The sequence below is a fragment of the Ailuropoda melanoleuca genome, chromosome 18 (genome assembly GCF_002007445.2).
Source record: "Ailuropoda melanoleuca isolate Jingjing chromosome 18, ASM200744v2, whole genome shotgun sequence".
Lineage (NCBI taxonomy): Eukaryota > Metazoa > Chordata > Mammalia > Carnivora > Ursidae > Ailuropoda > Ailuropoda melanoleuca.
This window is the reverse complement of record NC_048235.1, coordinates 24927246-24943934: the sequence shown is the minus strand read 5'-3', so window position 1 is coordinate 24943934 and position 16689 is coordinate 24927246. Positions and strand designations below refer to the sequence as shown.

The 16689-nt window shown below is 39.9% G+C and overlaps 1 long non-coding RNA gene across 1 annotated transcript in view; it reads left to right on the top strand.

The window, feature by feature from the left end:
- The first annotated feature begins 4081 nt into the window (after positions 1-4081).
- The window catches only part of LOC117797110, a 42570-nt gene continuing 29962 nt past the window's right edge, over positions 4082-16689 (top strand). The window contains exon 1 of the long non-coding RNA XR_004621997.1: positions 4082-4329. This is a non-coding gene — a long non-coding RNA (uncharacterized LOC117797110). The remainder of the gene's footprint in view (positions 4330-16689) is intronic.

Below are 16689 nucleotides of genomic sequence, written 5' to 3'. Positions count from 1 at the left end.
TGCAGATAGCTGTGGCAGCTTTTCTCATTCTGGTTTGTAGATGTCTGAGGCCTGGCCTCTCAGCTACTTCTGGGTCCCTTTTGAGTAATTCAGAAAACATGTGATTCTTCCCATTCCTTTGTGGGTGTTACGCAAGGGGAAATTTGCCATGTGTCAGGGCCTCCCCACTTGGCTACCTCTGTTCTTCTGCCTCCAAGTCATGGGGGACTCTGGCATGCTTGCCACCTCCCTGGGTGTCCCCTTCCCTATGGTGAGGCCTAGCTCTTCTTTGCTCCCACGTCTCCCAGCTTCTCTGGAATTTCTATCATAACCTCCCCGGGCTGGTGCATGGTGGGGAACGGCAGCAGTGGCAGGGCACAGGGCCCTTTTTTAAGAGACCCAACAGCATTTACCTCACTGTTCTCACCTAGTCCATGGAATCTTCATTTATTCTGAGAGTAAGCAAAAATGGTGCCAACCGAATGTTCTTCCAAATCTGTGGTTTGTGGCATAAAATGATGTGCATCTCCCAAGCCCAGCTTCTTCAAACTCAAAAGCCTTTGCTTTTGAACCCATCAAAGCTATTATTTCTGCCAGGAGTATCAAAAGCCTATTTAGAAACTCCAAAGCGAGGAATTGATATCCTTGTTCTGTGTAGGGGATTCTAACTGCTGCCTAAACAGTGGAAAGACCACAGAGTGAGAGGAAATAATCGGGAGCAAAGATCACACCTCTAGTAAGATAGTACACCATTTGTCTATCCTTTGCAAAAATACTCATGGGGTCAGTATTCACCTTTCTGCACTTTGACTGTTTTTGTCTAATTGTATATTTCAGAGATAGTTCCATATCACTGCATATAGACCAAACTCATTCTTTTGATTCTTTGCTTGCAATTATTATTATTTTTTGAAGATTTTACTATTTATTTATTTTGAGAGAGAGTGTGCCTGTGCGTGTACAACTGGGGGGAGGGGCAGAGGGATAGGGAGAATGCTGAGCACGGAGCCTGACCAGGGGTGGGAGCGGGTGAGGGGGAGAAGAGGTGCGGTCCCAGGATCCTGTGATGGTGACCTGAGCCAAAGTCAGACTCTTAACCGACTGAGCCAGGTGCCCCTGCTTGCAATTATTTTGTATGGATATGTCATAATGTGTTCAAATGGCATTTTCTTGTCTCTTTTATGGTATGTTTGTTTGTTACTACAAAGAATGCTTCAATGGGGCATCCCCAACCAGGCCCCTTCCCCAAAGGGATTTAAATCCATATTTAGTCCTGCTTTTTTTCTCTTCCAGCACTGAATTGACTGGCCTTTAAGGGCTTTCCCAGTATAGAGGAGAAGAATGCAGTAGTGCTGGGAACATTACATCCTCTGGTCCCCTGGAAGAGGTTAAGCCCCTTGCGTAAATGGTTTTCTACAAATAGTAAATTTTTGCTCAGCAGTTCTGGGTGTTGGTATTTCTAAATTGAGAAATGTCTGCCTGCCCAGGATGCATTTGGCCAGTTGTTAGCTGGGACACTTGAGAAGCTCCTGCATCTTATCTTGAATGCTGACCCAGGACCTGAGTCCATGGAAGACACCTCAAGGCATCCCACTGGACATCGGGTTTCTCTGAACCATCAGTGAAACATGGTGATCACCTCCTAATGGTCTTCTCTGAGCCCCACTTTTGGGCAAGAGTTAGAACAACCTGGTAATTGTAGTACTCAGAATATTGGAGTTATCCCAGCATGTCCTCTGGGGGAAAAAATAAATGGCCAAATCCAAACTTAGTATGTGGTAGATTGCTCTTAATATCAGACATAGGCAACTATAATCAACCTTTTTGAATTCCAACTGATAAAGTCAGATTCAATGGCAGGAATATAGACTCTGAAACATGCTTAACAGGATTAAAAAAATTGGAAATTCCCTTAGTAAAAATGATTTCTGGTTATGGGTACTGAAACTTTGGGTTCTAGTGGCTCTGACTCTATAGCAAGTTGGGAGATACTATCTTATGTTGAAAAGACTTTTATTTTTAAATTTAAAAATATTTGCCCATGCATTACAGGTAACAAACATTTATGGGGTATATTTATTGGCTATACGCTATGTGAGAGACCCTATGTTAGGCCTACTTGTTCATTTGCCTCATCCCACCCCCGCTAGCATGCCCACAAAACACTAATACTTCCATTATTTTTAGCATCTCATCTCCCATCCTCCTATCTCCCAAGCTGCTATTAACATTAATGTGACACTGCTAGGTCCAGAGGGGACAAAGCATGCAGGATGATTCCCATTCTGCTTTCCACACCTATCTCTCTCTCTCATCAGGGCTATCTGAGAATCACCTATGTGGAAACAGAGGTGACACATTCTACACCCAAATATAGGAAGGGAGATGTCGCTATCAGGGGGGAGAGGACTTGCCCTGAGACAGTAGAGATCGATGTGTGTAAAATTCTTCACACAGTGCATGACCCATGATACACACTCAGCAAATGTTGCTGTTTGATTACTGGTCTTGTCTCTAGGTTGACCTAAGTTTGACCAGTGAGGGCAAACTCACCTCCTACCTTCCTGTTGGCTACTCTGTTAATGAGTGAAAAGTCCCAGAGGATCTTTTTCAGAAGAGAAGCTGTGGCAGAGCAGCTCAAGATTAAATTTAATGCAGCTGTTTATCAGACAAATGAGATCGAAGGGAAGAAGGATGGCTTCATATAAAAGGGACATAGCATATCTCCTCTCCTTCTCCCTGACCTTTCTGGGTAAGAGGAAAACAGTTACTGTAATTACCTAAAGTAGCTGAACTTTAATTCACTTAGGGAACCTGTGTGTAATAGACTAAAAGAAATACAGACAGATAGCTCAAGTTCAAATTTGGATCCCTATCTAAACTTGCTGACTAAGGGATTCTGTCTCCAGATTTGCACACAGAAAATCTGCTCTACCCTTGGCTTTAGTCAATAAATTAACTTTCCTTTCTCACCAATTGCCAGTTGAAGACATTCTTACCTGCTTTTATTTGCCAGTTTTCCCAGTTTGTACCCAGAGTCTCTCAGCATGACCTGAGTTGGTCCTTGTTCAGTAGATGTAGGATACTAATCGCAATTAACATACCATCTACTCTTTTCAACCTAACTGTGTTAGTCTGCTCTGGCTGCCGAAACAAAATATCACAGACTGTGTGGCCTCACTAATGGACATGTATTGGCTGGAAGTCTAAGATCAAGGTGCTGGCAGGGTTAGTTTCCGGTGAACCTCTTTTCCTGGCTTGCAGATGGGTATCTTCTTGCTGTGTTGTCATGTGGACTTTCTGCTGTGCACTGATGAGGAGAGAGCAGTCTCTGGCGTCTCTTCCTCTTCTCAGAAGGACACCAGTCCTCTCAGATTAGAGCTCCACCCTTATCTCCAAACCCAGTCACATAAGGGGTTAGGGCTTCAACATATGAATGTTGGGGGACACAATTTAGTTCATAAAACTACCTAAACTTCCCAAATGACTGGCTTATATGTTGGTGATTTCTTTTATCAGTTATACTGGTTTGCTATTGCTGCATAATAGCTACTCACAAACTCAGTGTCTTAAAACAATAATAATTTGTTAGTTTTCATGTGTCTGTGCATCAGCTGGGGTTCAGCTGGTCTGCTCCTTAGTCTGCTTCAGGCTTAGGCAGCTGGGGAAGCTCAACTCCAGATGCCTCTCATCCTCCTCCTGGGGCTAGCAGGATAGCCCAGGCTTGTTCTGCTCATGGTGAAGGCAGAGTCATCACTGCATAAGGCGCAAGCCCTGCAAAGGACTCACCTACTAACATCCTATTGGCCAAAGCAAAGCATATGGCCAAGCCCACAGTCAAGGTGTGGGAAAGTAGATTGTACTTTAAGAGGACTGCAGAGTTACCTAGCAAAGGGTGTGGATTCTGGGAGGGGTGAAATGAGACTGATCATGCAACCTTACCCGTGTGTCCTCTTGGCCACAATTATTCCCATTCCTCCACATGCAAAATATGCTCACCTCTATTCAACATTTCATAGATAGGAGATAGGCTGAGAAATTTGCTAAGTCACCAAAAGTGGTGTATTTTCCAATGTCTTCTTCAGAATTGTCCACCAAGTGATGGGAAAAGGAAGGACATTGCAGAGGGCAAAACCAGCAGGCGTGGAGCATACCTGATGAGAAGTTACTTCAGCGAGCAGAACTAGGATGAAGAAGGAACATTCCCCAACCCCAAAATAGGGAAGACCTGGTAACATTTGACGAGAGGATTTCAATGTGACTACTATGTGCCTACAGTTCTTCACTATTTCAGAAGGAAAAGTGAATTGCAGTTACCCTGTTTCACCATTGTACGTTGGGAATAGTAAGGTAAATAACATAATTTTTTAGTCCATAAGTTTCCAAATCAAGAGGAGTCACATCCAAACTTGAGATAGTTAAGATTCTAGACTTTAAGACTGAAGCCATGATGGGACGAGATTTTGAGGTTCTTGAGATGAGAAAAAGAAGTTTGGTAAATTCATGTTCTATTCCCCTCCTCTATGTAGTTGCACTTTTACATTTAGACAGAGTATAATGATTTTCACAAGAGTTTATTAATTTTGCAAATAGATAATTCCATGTATCCTTTTGTTATTATTTGCTGAATTTATTAAATTGTATCTAGATAATTAAGCCTGTAAACTTTTATGGAATGTGCTGAGTTTTTCAGACATTCAACATGGTCAGTGTTTAAACATTAGCTTACAGAGTCACTTATATTTTGTGCACACATATGAATACATGTACACACATATTACTTAATTAGTCATTAAAGCCATCACATTGTTTAATAAAAAAGAAAAAGAAATTTGGGTAAAAAGTACTATTTAACATTGCAGGAGGGGTGCCTGGGTGGCTCAGTCGTTAAGTGTCTGCCTCCGGCTCAGGGTGTGATCCTGGAGTCTTGGGATCAAGCCCCACATCAGGCTCCCTGCTCCACTGGGAGCCTGCTTCTTCCTCTCCCACTCCCCCTGCTTGTGTTCCCTCTCTTGCTGGCTGTCTCTCTTCCTGTCAAATAAATAAATAAAATCTTAAAAAAACCCCAAACATTGCAGGAAACTGCATCTATCTTGAGTGTATTTTTTCTATTATGGGAACGCACAAGGGATTCTATTCCTAGAGCCCCATCCTTCTGGTATCTGTGCTGGGGAAGAATTGTAAGCAATAGTAATAGTGTCCCTTGTCTATACTTGCCTGATGCCCGAACAGGTAATTTGCTGTTGAAAAAAAAAAATCGTTAAATTTTATTTTTTAAATCCCAGTCTCAACTAAGGAGTGACAAACTTAGTTTTTTAAAAAATGATTATTATGAAATATTTCTTTTTAAAAATTTTAATTCCAATATAGTTAACATCCAGTGTTATCCTAGCTGCAGGTGTACAACATTCTTAGTTTTTCATCAAGTATTAGGATAGGGTCTCATCAGTCTCTTACTGAGCCCAGGGTAAACTCTGTTTCTTGATTTTTCCTTCTGAATTAGGTTTGTGAGAAGATGAGTAACCAGAGAAAACTCTAGGGGGAGGTGGTTGGAGTGGCAATAATGTCCCACAGCACAAGTTAAGTGTTGTCCTGATAATCATAGCTAATAATTTTTTAAAAGATTTTATTTATTTATTTGTCAGAGAAAGTGAGAGAGAACACAATCAGGGAGAGCAGCAGGCAAAGGGAGAAGCAAGCTCCCCAGTGAGCAAGGAGCTTGATATGGGGCTTAATCCCAGGACCCTGAGATCATGACCTGAGCCAAAGGCAGATGCTTAACCGACTGTGCCACCCAGGTGTGCCCATAGCTAAGAATTTTGAGCACATACCATGTGTTGAGGTGGTTCTAAGCACTTCACATGTTAGCTTAGTAACTCTGTGAGGCAGGTACTTCTTTGTCCCAATTTTTCAGATACTACTTTGCACAGAGATTTAAGGAAGATTATCCGAGGTCTTGGAGCTGATAGGTGACAGTGTTGGGATTTGAATCTAGGCAGACTGATTTCAGATTTACGCTTTTAACCACGATGTTATTCTGTCCTGATGATTCAGGAAAATTCCCTGCATCTGAAATAGATTTACTATAAGAAACAGAGGACAATTTTAGAAAATAACTGCTCAGTTTGCAGAAAAATATATAAGGGAACGTTGCCTCTGAGAATGGAGAGTAGGCTATTATGGAAAGATAATGTGAAAAATCCACAGCAAGAAAATACTGCAGTAAAATTAAATATGACAGCAAAAGAAGTCAGGGTGGAGGGAGTGAATAGAATACCTGGAACCGTGGAAAATGGACTTCTTCTAGTAGAGGGCAAATTTGAGAACTAGTTAAAAAACATAGCTTCAGGGGCGCCTGGGTGGGGCAGTCGTTAAGCATCTGCCTTCGGCTCAGGGAATGATTCCAGAGTCCTGGGATCGAGCCCCGCATCGGGCTCCTCTGCTGGAAGCCTGCTTCTTCCTCTCCCACTCCCCCTGCTTGTGTTCCCTCTGTCACTGGCTGTCTCTGTCAAGTAAATAAATAAAATCTTAAAAAAAACACATAGCTTCAAAGAATAAAAGTTTACAGATGGAAAGCTAAGAGTTGGATGGCATGCCATAGAGATCCAAATTCTTTGAATAATAATTGTTTCTGAAGGAAAAAAAAGACAACAAAAAGACAACAGCATAATCAGAAATAAAGCAGAAAAATACCTTTATTCAATGAAAAGTTTTAAATTAAAAATAGAACAAAATTTATGACAACAGATTGTATTAATTATCTGTTGCTGTATAACATATTACCCTCATATTTAGCAGCTTAAAAGAACAAACATTCATTATCTCTCTTAGTTTCCTAAGGTCAGGAATCTGGGAGTGACTTACTGGTTGAGTCTAGGATTAGTCAAGCTGTCAATTGGGGCAATAGTCATCTGTAGATAAAGTTCTAAATTGATAATTAAATTGAAAATTAAATTATCAATTTAATTAAAATTAAATGAAAATTAATGAAAATTAAATGAAAATTAAGTTATCAATTAAATTTAAGTTCTAAATTGATAAATAAGTTAAACATACTGGTAAAAATCTTATAAGTGAGCATGGAATAAGTTAAACGTATATAGATAATAAATGTAAACAATAATTCGAAAATACCTTTGAAAGAAATAGTCCACATGGTTAAGAATAAAAAAATGATGAGGTTTATATAATAGGAAAATAGGTAATAAAAACACAGGCTAACTAAACTTGGGAAGTGTAGGAAAAAGAAAGAAATGATGTATTGATGGTATAATAGTTGGTTTACATTGGTCTAGCTGCTTTTTATGTATCAATTTGTTGTTAGGATTTTTGGGTTGTAAGTGACAGAAAAACTCAAATTAAAATTTTAACAGATTTTATTTATTTATTTATCTTCGAGAGAGAGTGCATGAGCTGAGAGGGGGCAGAGGGAGAGGGACAAGCAGACTGTGGGCTGAGCATAGAGGCTGATGCAGGGCTCAATCTCCTGACCTGAGCCGAAATCAAGAGTTGGACACTTAACCGACTGAGCCACCCAGACGCCCCTACTCAAATTAATTTAGGCAAAGGAATTTATTGGTTCACTTAACAGAAAAGTTCAGAGTATGGATCTGTCTATACATGAAGTTCAGGGGGCTTCAATGTTGTCATCTAGACTCAATTGTCTCTGTCTCTGTCAGTCTCTGTCTCTTTACTGTTTTCCTTTAGTTAACTGTATTTACAGGTAACCTCTAACTTTGAGATTCTAAAGGCAGCCACTGCCTAGGCTCTAGGCCAGCTCTAGGTTTACAACTTTAGAGCTAGTGATGTCAGAGAAAAGATGGTGCCTCTTTCTCTGTAACACTGTCCAAAGGCAGAGGGATGATTCTCATGCTCCCAGCCTGGATTAAAGCCTTTTTCAAGAGGTGAGTGGGTCAACTCCTCCTGAGCAAGAGAGGGTGCTTCAAAATTAAAAAGTGAGGGGAAGGCATGGGTCGCTTCAGTGGCTTAGTTGGTTGAGTGACCATTTCTTGATTTCAATTCAGGTGACAATCAGGGTCCTGGGATTGAGCCCCATGTCGGGCTCTGTGCTCAGCAGGGAGTCTGCCTGAGATTACTTCCCTCCCCCTCCTCTGTCCCCCCTCCCCACCATGTTTGCTCTCTCTCTCTCTAAAGTAAAGAAATAAATCTATAAAAAAAAATGAGGGGAAAGCAACTAAAGTGGTCAGTAGTCCCTACAAATAGCGATACCAACTTTTCTTGGTGTTACTGCAAGCTAGGTGCTGTGCGCTACATATATATATTATTTCATTAAAACCTCAAAATGTACTTTTGAGGTATTATTATCCTCATTTTAAATGGGTGGAAATTAAAGCTCAGAGAGATTAAATAAATTCCGTAAGGTTTTGCAACCAGTGAATTACAGATACTCAATTCAAACACATGTCTGTCTAACTCTAGAGTGTGTCTATGATCTTAAAAAGGAAGAGGGATATCACACACAGCCTGCCGTCTAAGCACGAGCAGACATTTTGCTGTATCTCTCTCCAGCTTTCCCTCTCTCTCTCATTTAATTATGGCTTTCTGTTGCTAGTCTTTTTACAATTGTTAGGCTTTACTACTAGATTGAACTAGACAGTCAAAATGGGACTCTTTTTTAATGTAAGTAACAATATTTCTGTAAATTCAAAGAATTTCTTTCTTTTTGTTAGGGTTTTTTGCCCCCCCTTTAAAAAATCTTTTTTTCTTTTAAAGATTTTATTTATTTATTTGAAAGAAAGAGAGCTAGAGAGAGCATGATCAGGGGACGGGGAGAGGGAGAACCAGGCTCCCCGTTGAGCAAGGAGCCTGATGCGGGACTTGATCCCAGAACCCATGGATCATGACCTGAGCTGAAGGCAGATGCTTAACCGACTGAGCCACCCAAGTGCCCCTAAAAATCTTTTTTTCTAATAATTTCTTTTCTTGCTTAGATGAACTCACTCTTACCTGTTAATCTTTGCTTATGCCAATGTGTTTTTTTGTTAATAATTTTTAGTATGAAATATATCATACATAAAAGGAGAATATATAACACGGCTGTTTAATTTAAGGAATAGTAATGAACACTTATGTACCCATAATATACATAAAAAGGAACGTTTTCAGAATCATTGAAGCTATACATCCTTCTCTTCAGAGATAACCACTAACTTGACTCTGGGTTAATATTTCTGTTGTTTTTCTTTCTGGTTTTACCACATATTTCATTAACCATGTGACTGTGGAAAGTCAGGTAACCTCTCTGGGCTTTAGTTCCCTCATTTATAAATTGTGAATAATGAGAGTATCTACATCACAGAGTTGTTACAAAGTTTAAATGAGTTCATGTAATATACCCAGATTAGTGCCTGGTGCAGAGTAAGCACTATACAATAACTGGCTACTATTATTATTAATTCTTAAGCAATATATTATTTACATATTTGTTTTGCTTGTTTTTGGGCTTTATATAAATGGAATCATACTGTACATAGTCTCCTGTGGCTAGCTTTTTTTTTTTTAAGTTGGCTCTCCTTGCCCAGCATGGAGCCAAATGTGGGGCTTGAACTGACAACCCTGAGATCAAGACCTGAGCTGAGATCAAGAGTCGGATGCTTAACCGACTGAGCCACCCAGGCACCCCTGTGACTTGATTTTTTTAGCTCAAATACTGTGTTTAAGAGATTCATAATACTGATGTATATAAACAGTTCTTCATTCTTGCTGCTTAGTAAAACTCCACTGTGTAAATATACCCTAATTTATTTATCTGTTCTACTCTTGATGGATATTTGGATTTTTTAAGCCATTTCCTTGCCGTTATAAACGATGCCTTTATCCATAGTCTTCTACACATTTCCTAGTGTACACATGCTAGAGTTTCTCTGGGTAATGTATCTTAGAGTGTAATTGCAGGAACATTTTTATTTTGTATTGTATATTTGACCATTCCAATATCAATTCCTTCAACAAGTACTGATTGGTCTTGACCATGTGCTAGGTACTCCCCTAGGGCTTCAGCGTGAATGGATCAGACAAGATCACCACCCTTGTGGGCTCACATCCCAGAGAAGAGTGTAAGCTCAGGACCTCACAGCTAGTATCCCATTGTTCTAAGGGCGATTTTGCAATGTATAATGTAAACAGTTGTAGAAGGTTGAGAAGTGCAGTAGGCAGTGTTTTGTATTTGGTTGCTGATATCTGCAAGTCAAATAGGGAGAAATTGTGGTATATTACTTTTCTACTTGGAAAGGTTAATGTTGTATCTGGGTCTGAAGATGCGAGATAAACAGCAGATACATGTAGATAAGTTGATTTTTGTGTCTATAAAGAGGAGAAGGAAGATTGGGACTCTCATTCATGAAGCTTTGTGTAAGGTGCTTAGTATATATGTTCTCATTTAATTCTGACCCCTCCCAAATAAATTCCATGTAATAGATATTATCTTTATTTTAAGATAAACTGTAGTAAGGTTATCTCCTATTTTTTTCTTCTTTTCTTCAATAGCAATAGGTAATTTTCCTGGGCACCTTAGTGCTCAGCCTGAAGATGACGTTTTCTATCCTCCCCTTAATTAAATGTGGCCATCACTAAGTTCTGGCCAGTGGGATTTAGAGTGGGTATCAGGTGGCAGCTCATGGCAAACTTCCTAAGAGACAGTTGGTGTATATCTTTTACTCCTGCTACTTATCTATTCTTCTGTCCTGCTACTTAGAATGTGTATACTGCTTAGGACCACAATGGTGAGGCTACACCCTCAAACATATTGAGAATGGATGGCGTTATGTCCCTGAGGACTTTTCGGCCAGACCTCCATACCAGCCTTGGACTGCATATCTCTGGAATTCCTATACTAGAGAAGAATAAACTTCTATCCTGTTAAGGTCGACTACTATTTTTTTTTTTAAAGCTTTGTCATGCTCCGGGTTTTTGTTTTTTTAAGATTTTATTTATTTATTTGACAGAGAAAGAGACAGCGAGAGAGGGAACACAAGCAGGGGGAGTGGGAGAGGGAGAAGCAGGCTTCCCACTGGGCAGGGATCCTGATGTGGGGCTCCATCCCAGGACCCTGGGATCATGACCTGAGCCGAAGGCAGATGCCCAGTGACTGAGCCACCCACGCGCCCCAGGTCTACTACTATTTATTTAAAAAATTTCCTTCTAAAATCTGCAGTCAAATCTAATCCTAACTATATATTAAGGCTCAGAAAGATTATGTAACTTGCCCAAGGTATTATGTCTGGTAAGAGGCAAAGAGTTGAACCTAGTGCTTTACATTTATGTAATAACGACTAGGTGAATATTTGGTATAAGGGAACTGGTGTATTTTATAAAGCAAGTCAAATTACTTAGTTGGTTTTTAGGGCTCCTTTAATCCCCTCCCACCTACTTTACCCATCTATCCAACATTTCCCCCACAGTTTGTAACATATGGATCTTCATTTAGGCTGGCCTCCTTACATCCCCTTATTCATACTGGTCTAACTTATGCTTCTAGGCTCACTCTGAAGCACTAGGAGTTCAAGCATGAAAAAATCATTGAAAAACAGGAATATTTCAAGCAAGAGAGACAGAGCTAGAGCTTAGATTTAAAGATAAACAGGAAATAAACATGAATGGAGGGGCAGCAGGAGAAAAGACGTGGTTACTCTATCAATTTCCCATCTGAGGTGGGTCCTTAGGCAAGCTATTATGTCTCTCAGTAGTTAAATTTTATGTGCTTGGGAGACCACTTCAATATTATGAAAGAGACTGAATGGGCCACTCCTTTAATAGTAATGAAACCTTTCAAGACTTAAATTTGTCTTCAGTAAGCCATTTTAAATGTTATAAAGACAGTATAGACTATTGCTGTAGGATATCCTAAAGTTTGCCCTTACAATTAATTGCTTGCTAAAATGGACAACAGAGCAGTGCTGATATGAATTGCTTATTTAAAAATAATTTTTTCGGGATGCCTGGGTGGCTCAGTCAGTTAAGCGTCTGCCTTTGGCTCAGGTTATGATCCCAGGGTCCTGGGATTGAGTCCCGCATCGGGCTCCTTGCTCATCAGGGAGCCTGCTTCTCCCTCTGTCTGCTGCTCCCCCTGCTTGTGCTCTCTCTCTCTCTGACAAATGAGTAAATAAAATCTTTAAAAAAAATAAAAATAATTTTTTCATATCTTATTTCATTTGTATCTATGGTTCTTGTTTTTGGCTTTAAATACTACTACAGACACTGATAACTGAAGCTTTGGCTAACTTTTTGAAATGTAAGGAATTACTTTTGGAAGGAGCATTTAAAAAATTGGCTATTTCTCCTGAGATGCCCTCTTAAAGAACTGATTTTTAGAGAGTGATAACCTGAGAGTAACCGTGTATGTCAGTTAGGGCTGAAATCTGAAATCTGACTCTGCTGTGTGCCTATGCTTGAAATTGTAAGTGGGTAGATGCCCCTGTCTGTCTAGAATGGTGGGTAGTGGATGGGGTGACTCTGAAAGTCTTACTGTCTTTGAAAACATGCATAATCTAAGAATTGGCTGTCTGATGGCTACTGTTCTATGCTGATGATGCTTTGGGGCTTGTGAAGTACGGAAGCCTCAGTGAAATAACTGGTGTTCATTCAAGTCATTGCTGGACAAATATCTGTTGGCAGATATTTAACACAAGGGTGTACAGCAAGTTTTTAAAAAAATGTTAATCTGAACAAAATGATGTTGGCCTCTTTGTTGCAGGACTTTTCAGGTTCCTTGATATAGTGATATTGTGAGTCTTTAAGAGGAGAGCAGAATAGGCAGCATTCCCAAACTTTGATTCCAAGACCTGTAGCTAAGTGAGCATCTCACAAAAAGAATGCCCTATGGAAAACCCTTGGGTCACACTGATCCGGGTGCTATAGAAGTTGCGGGCTGTGTTGTAATGAGCATTCAGGGGCTGTGTGACCACACTATCGATAATCTGACCTGTGGGACAGGAAGATTATCGGGCACAGAATCATTTCACTTTTCAGCCCAGATAATCCATAGAGATCTTGGTCCAAGGACTAAGGTCATTTTATAGGTCAAGGAACTGAGGGCCAGAGGGGTTAAGGAGCTTGTTCGGGGTTGTACCCTCTTAGTGGGGAGCTGGTAATAGCACCTCAGTCCTCTGATTCTCAGAGCCTTCCCTACTCCTCAGTAGGTGTGGTGGATTGTGAGTTCAGCTAGTGGAGTAGACGTTGGTGAGTGAGCAGGGGGGATGGGCTGGATCAATGTTTGGGGGGATATCTCCATTCCTTCAATCATGTCTTGGGTGGCATAGTACAAATTTATCACCATTCTGGTCACCTGGATCTGGATGAACTCTAGTTTGTCAATTTCCTCTTAAAACATGGAGCCCAGATCTAGTTCTGATTTTTCAAGTGTGCTTTGACCATTGCAGTGTATACTGGGATATCTTTATTCTTAGATCACTGCTGGTAAACTATTCTTGAGTTAATGAAGACCAAGAACAAGATAATTATTGTTCCAGGATCCATGAATCACTTTGGCTCATATTAAGCTTGTGGTTAACCCTAGATCTGTTTGATATTACTTACTGTCTAGTCAAGTTTTCTCTTAAGTTTATATTAATCGAGTAGGATTAGTTTTTCAAACGTAAGTGTAGGTTTTTACATTAACCCTGTTTTATTTCATCTTGGTTGTTTTGGCCCAGTACTTTTGACTCTCAGGATTAATTTTGAATTTTGACTCATTTGTTCTTCCAGCTCTTTCTTCTAGTATGGCAATAGTGGCAGATGTAGTATGCAAGCTTCTGATTTCTTTATTTCTCAACTATGTTTCTCTGTAAGAGGAAGGAGTGGGAACTGAGTAACGTTTACTTACTATCTATTATTTGCCGGGTACTATGCCCAGTACATTATTTGTATTTTATTATTTAATCCTCATAATAACCACATATGATCATAATTTCCTCTTCTGTATAAGAATGAAAATTCTCATCTCAAAGAGTTTTGGAGAATAAATGAGATTATTTATTTATTTAACTTACATAATAAAAACAGTATGTACTTATTACAGTGCCTGGCAGATAGGAGGCTCTTGGTATCCATTAGTTGTCTTTACTTCTGTCCCTCTTCCTTCATCTCTTCTTTGAACAGACAGGGGCAAGGACAGAAAACTATGATATTCCATTAAAGAGCCCTCTCTTGATGCCACAGAGCCACCAGTCAGCTCCTACTAGTCTTGTTAGTCAGTTTTCATACCATGGGAATACTATTTATTGCTGCATTACAAATTACCCCCAAACTTAACAGCTTGAAATAAGACACTTCTATTCTCCCTGCCCCATAGTTTCTGTGGGTCAGGAATCCAAGCATAGCTTACCTGGGTCCTTTGCTTAGGATTTCTTACAGGGCTGCAATCAAGGTGTTGATTTCTAATCTGAAAGACTGACTGGGAAGGCATTTTTTCAAGCTCACTGATGTGGTCAATGACATGAATCAGTTCCTGGAGGGTTGTTGGATTGAGGGCCTCAGTTTCTTGCTGGCCATCAGGGGGAGGTCACCCTCAGTTCTTGGTCATGTGCGCCTCTCCAGCTTGCTTCCTCAGAGCCAGCATGTGGGAAGAATGAGAGAGTGTGAATCAGGCAGAAGTTACAGTCTTTTATAACCTAATTTCAGAAGTGACATCCCATTACTTTTGCTGTGTTCTATTTATTGGAAGTGAGTCATTAAATCCAGCCCCCACATAAGTGGAAGGAATTACACAAGGGAGTGAAAATCAGTAGGCAGGGCCACTGAAGGCCATGTCAGCAGCTGCCTGTTACCACATGTCATAGCCTTTATCAGGCAGACCTGGGATAGAAATCCAGGTTTCTTTTTTCTTTTCTTTTCTTTTTTTTTTTAATGTGTCTTTCTCTTTATTTATTTATTTATTATAATAATATTTTTTATTATATTATGTTAGTCACCATACAGTACATCCCTGGTTTTTGATGTAAAGTTCCATGATTCATTAGTTGTGTATAAATCCAGGTTTCTGAGTCCTTCTCTTTCCCGAAAAATCTACCCTGGAGGAATCTTGAGTGCTTTTTTTTTTTTTAATTTTTAATTTTTATTTTATTTTTTTGATGTAAAGTTCGATGGTTCATTAGTTACGTATAACACCCAGTGCACCATGCAATACGTGCCCTCCTTACTACCCATCACCAGCCTATCCCATCCCCCCCCGAAGCCCTCAGTTTGTTTCTCAGAGTCCATAGTCTCTCATGCTTCATTCCCCCTTCTGATTACCCCCCTTTCTTTATCCCTTTCTTCTTGGTTTTAGTCGTAACTGTGAGCTGATTATGTAGCTATGTTTTTCTCCTGGCTTTGTTTTGGAAACAGAGGAGTTTCGTTGTAACCAGATTGACATGGTGAGCTGGGGGACTTTCTTCACGTTTACTTGTCCTTGATCCCCTCCCTTTTATTCCTTCAAGGGGTATTTCATCCTCTCAAGACCTCAAGTCCTTGGGTCACCTGGGTGGCTCAGTCGGTTAAGCATCTGCCTTCAGCTTGGTTCATGACCTCAGTGTCCTGGGATTGAGTCCCACATCGGGCTCCCTGCTCAACGGGGAGTCTGCTTCTCCCTTTCCCTTGGCCTCTCTCCCCACTTTATAAGCTCTGTGAAATCAGGGCCTATGTCTTATCCACCTTCATATCTCTGTGCCTAACATTTTATGGAGTTCAATAAATATTTGTCAAATCAGTGAATCAATTGTCTATTATTAGCCCCAACCATATACATAATAATAGGTGAAGAATAACAGTAACGAAAGGTACTTTCTTCAGATATTGGAGTGTCTAGCGACTGAAGTCATCCTTGGCTTCTTCCTTTCTCTCATACTTGATATTATGCCATTAGCAAGTCCTGTTGGCTCTAACTTCCAAATAACCTATTTCATTGAATCTAGGATGACATTGATTATAAGACATAGTATTATGTTGCAAGATATTATATATATAATAGTGTTACATATTGTGTATATTATATATTAATATTGTACATGATATATATCTACTATAGTATTACAGCACTACTAAGAGAAAATGTTGCTAATGAAACTATGGCATGCCACTGACTATAGAATGCATCTTGATTGCATGGGTATAAAACATGAAAAAATGAACATCTTAGAATTGCTTAAATACATACACAATACTTTTGAACACTTCCCACCATTTCCATGGCTGCTACTCTTGCCTGAAGTGATGCTGTGTCTCATGTAGAATGTGCAGTAGTCTTGTCACTGGTTTCTCCAGAGACTGTTCTTCATAGAGCAGCCAGAGGAATTATTTATTTATTTACTTACTTACTTATTTTTAAAGTTTTAAAGAGGAAATCTTATTTTATTTATTTTTTTATAATAATTTTTTAATATGTTAGTCACCATACAGTACATCCCTAGTTTTTGATGTAAAGTTCCATGATTCATTACTTGTGTATAGCACCCAGTGCACCATGCAGTACGTGCCCTCTTTAATATCCATCACCAGCCTATCCCATTCCCCCACCCCCCTCCCCTCTGACGCCCTCAGTTTGTTTCCCAGAGTCCATAGTCTCTCATGGTTCATTCCCCCTTCTGTTTACCCCCTTTCTTCTTCCCTTTCTTCTCCTACCGATCTTCCTCCTTCTTATGTTCTATCAATGAGTGAAACCATATGATAATTGTCTTTCTCTGCTTGACTTATTTCGCTTAGCATTATCTTCTCCAG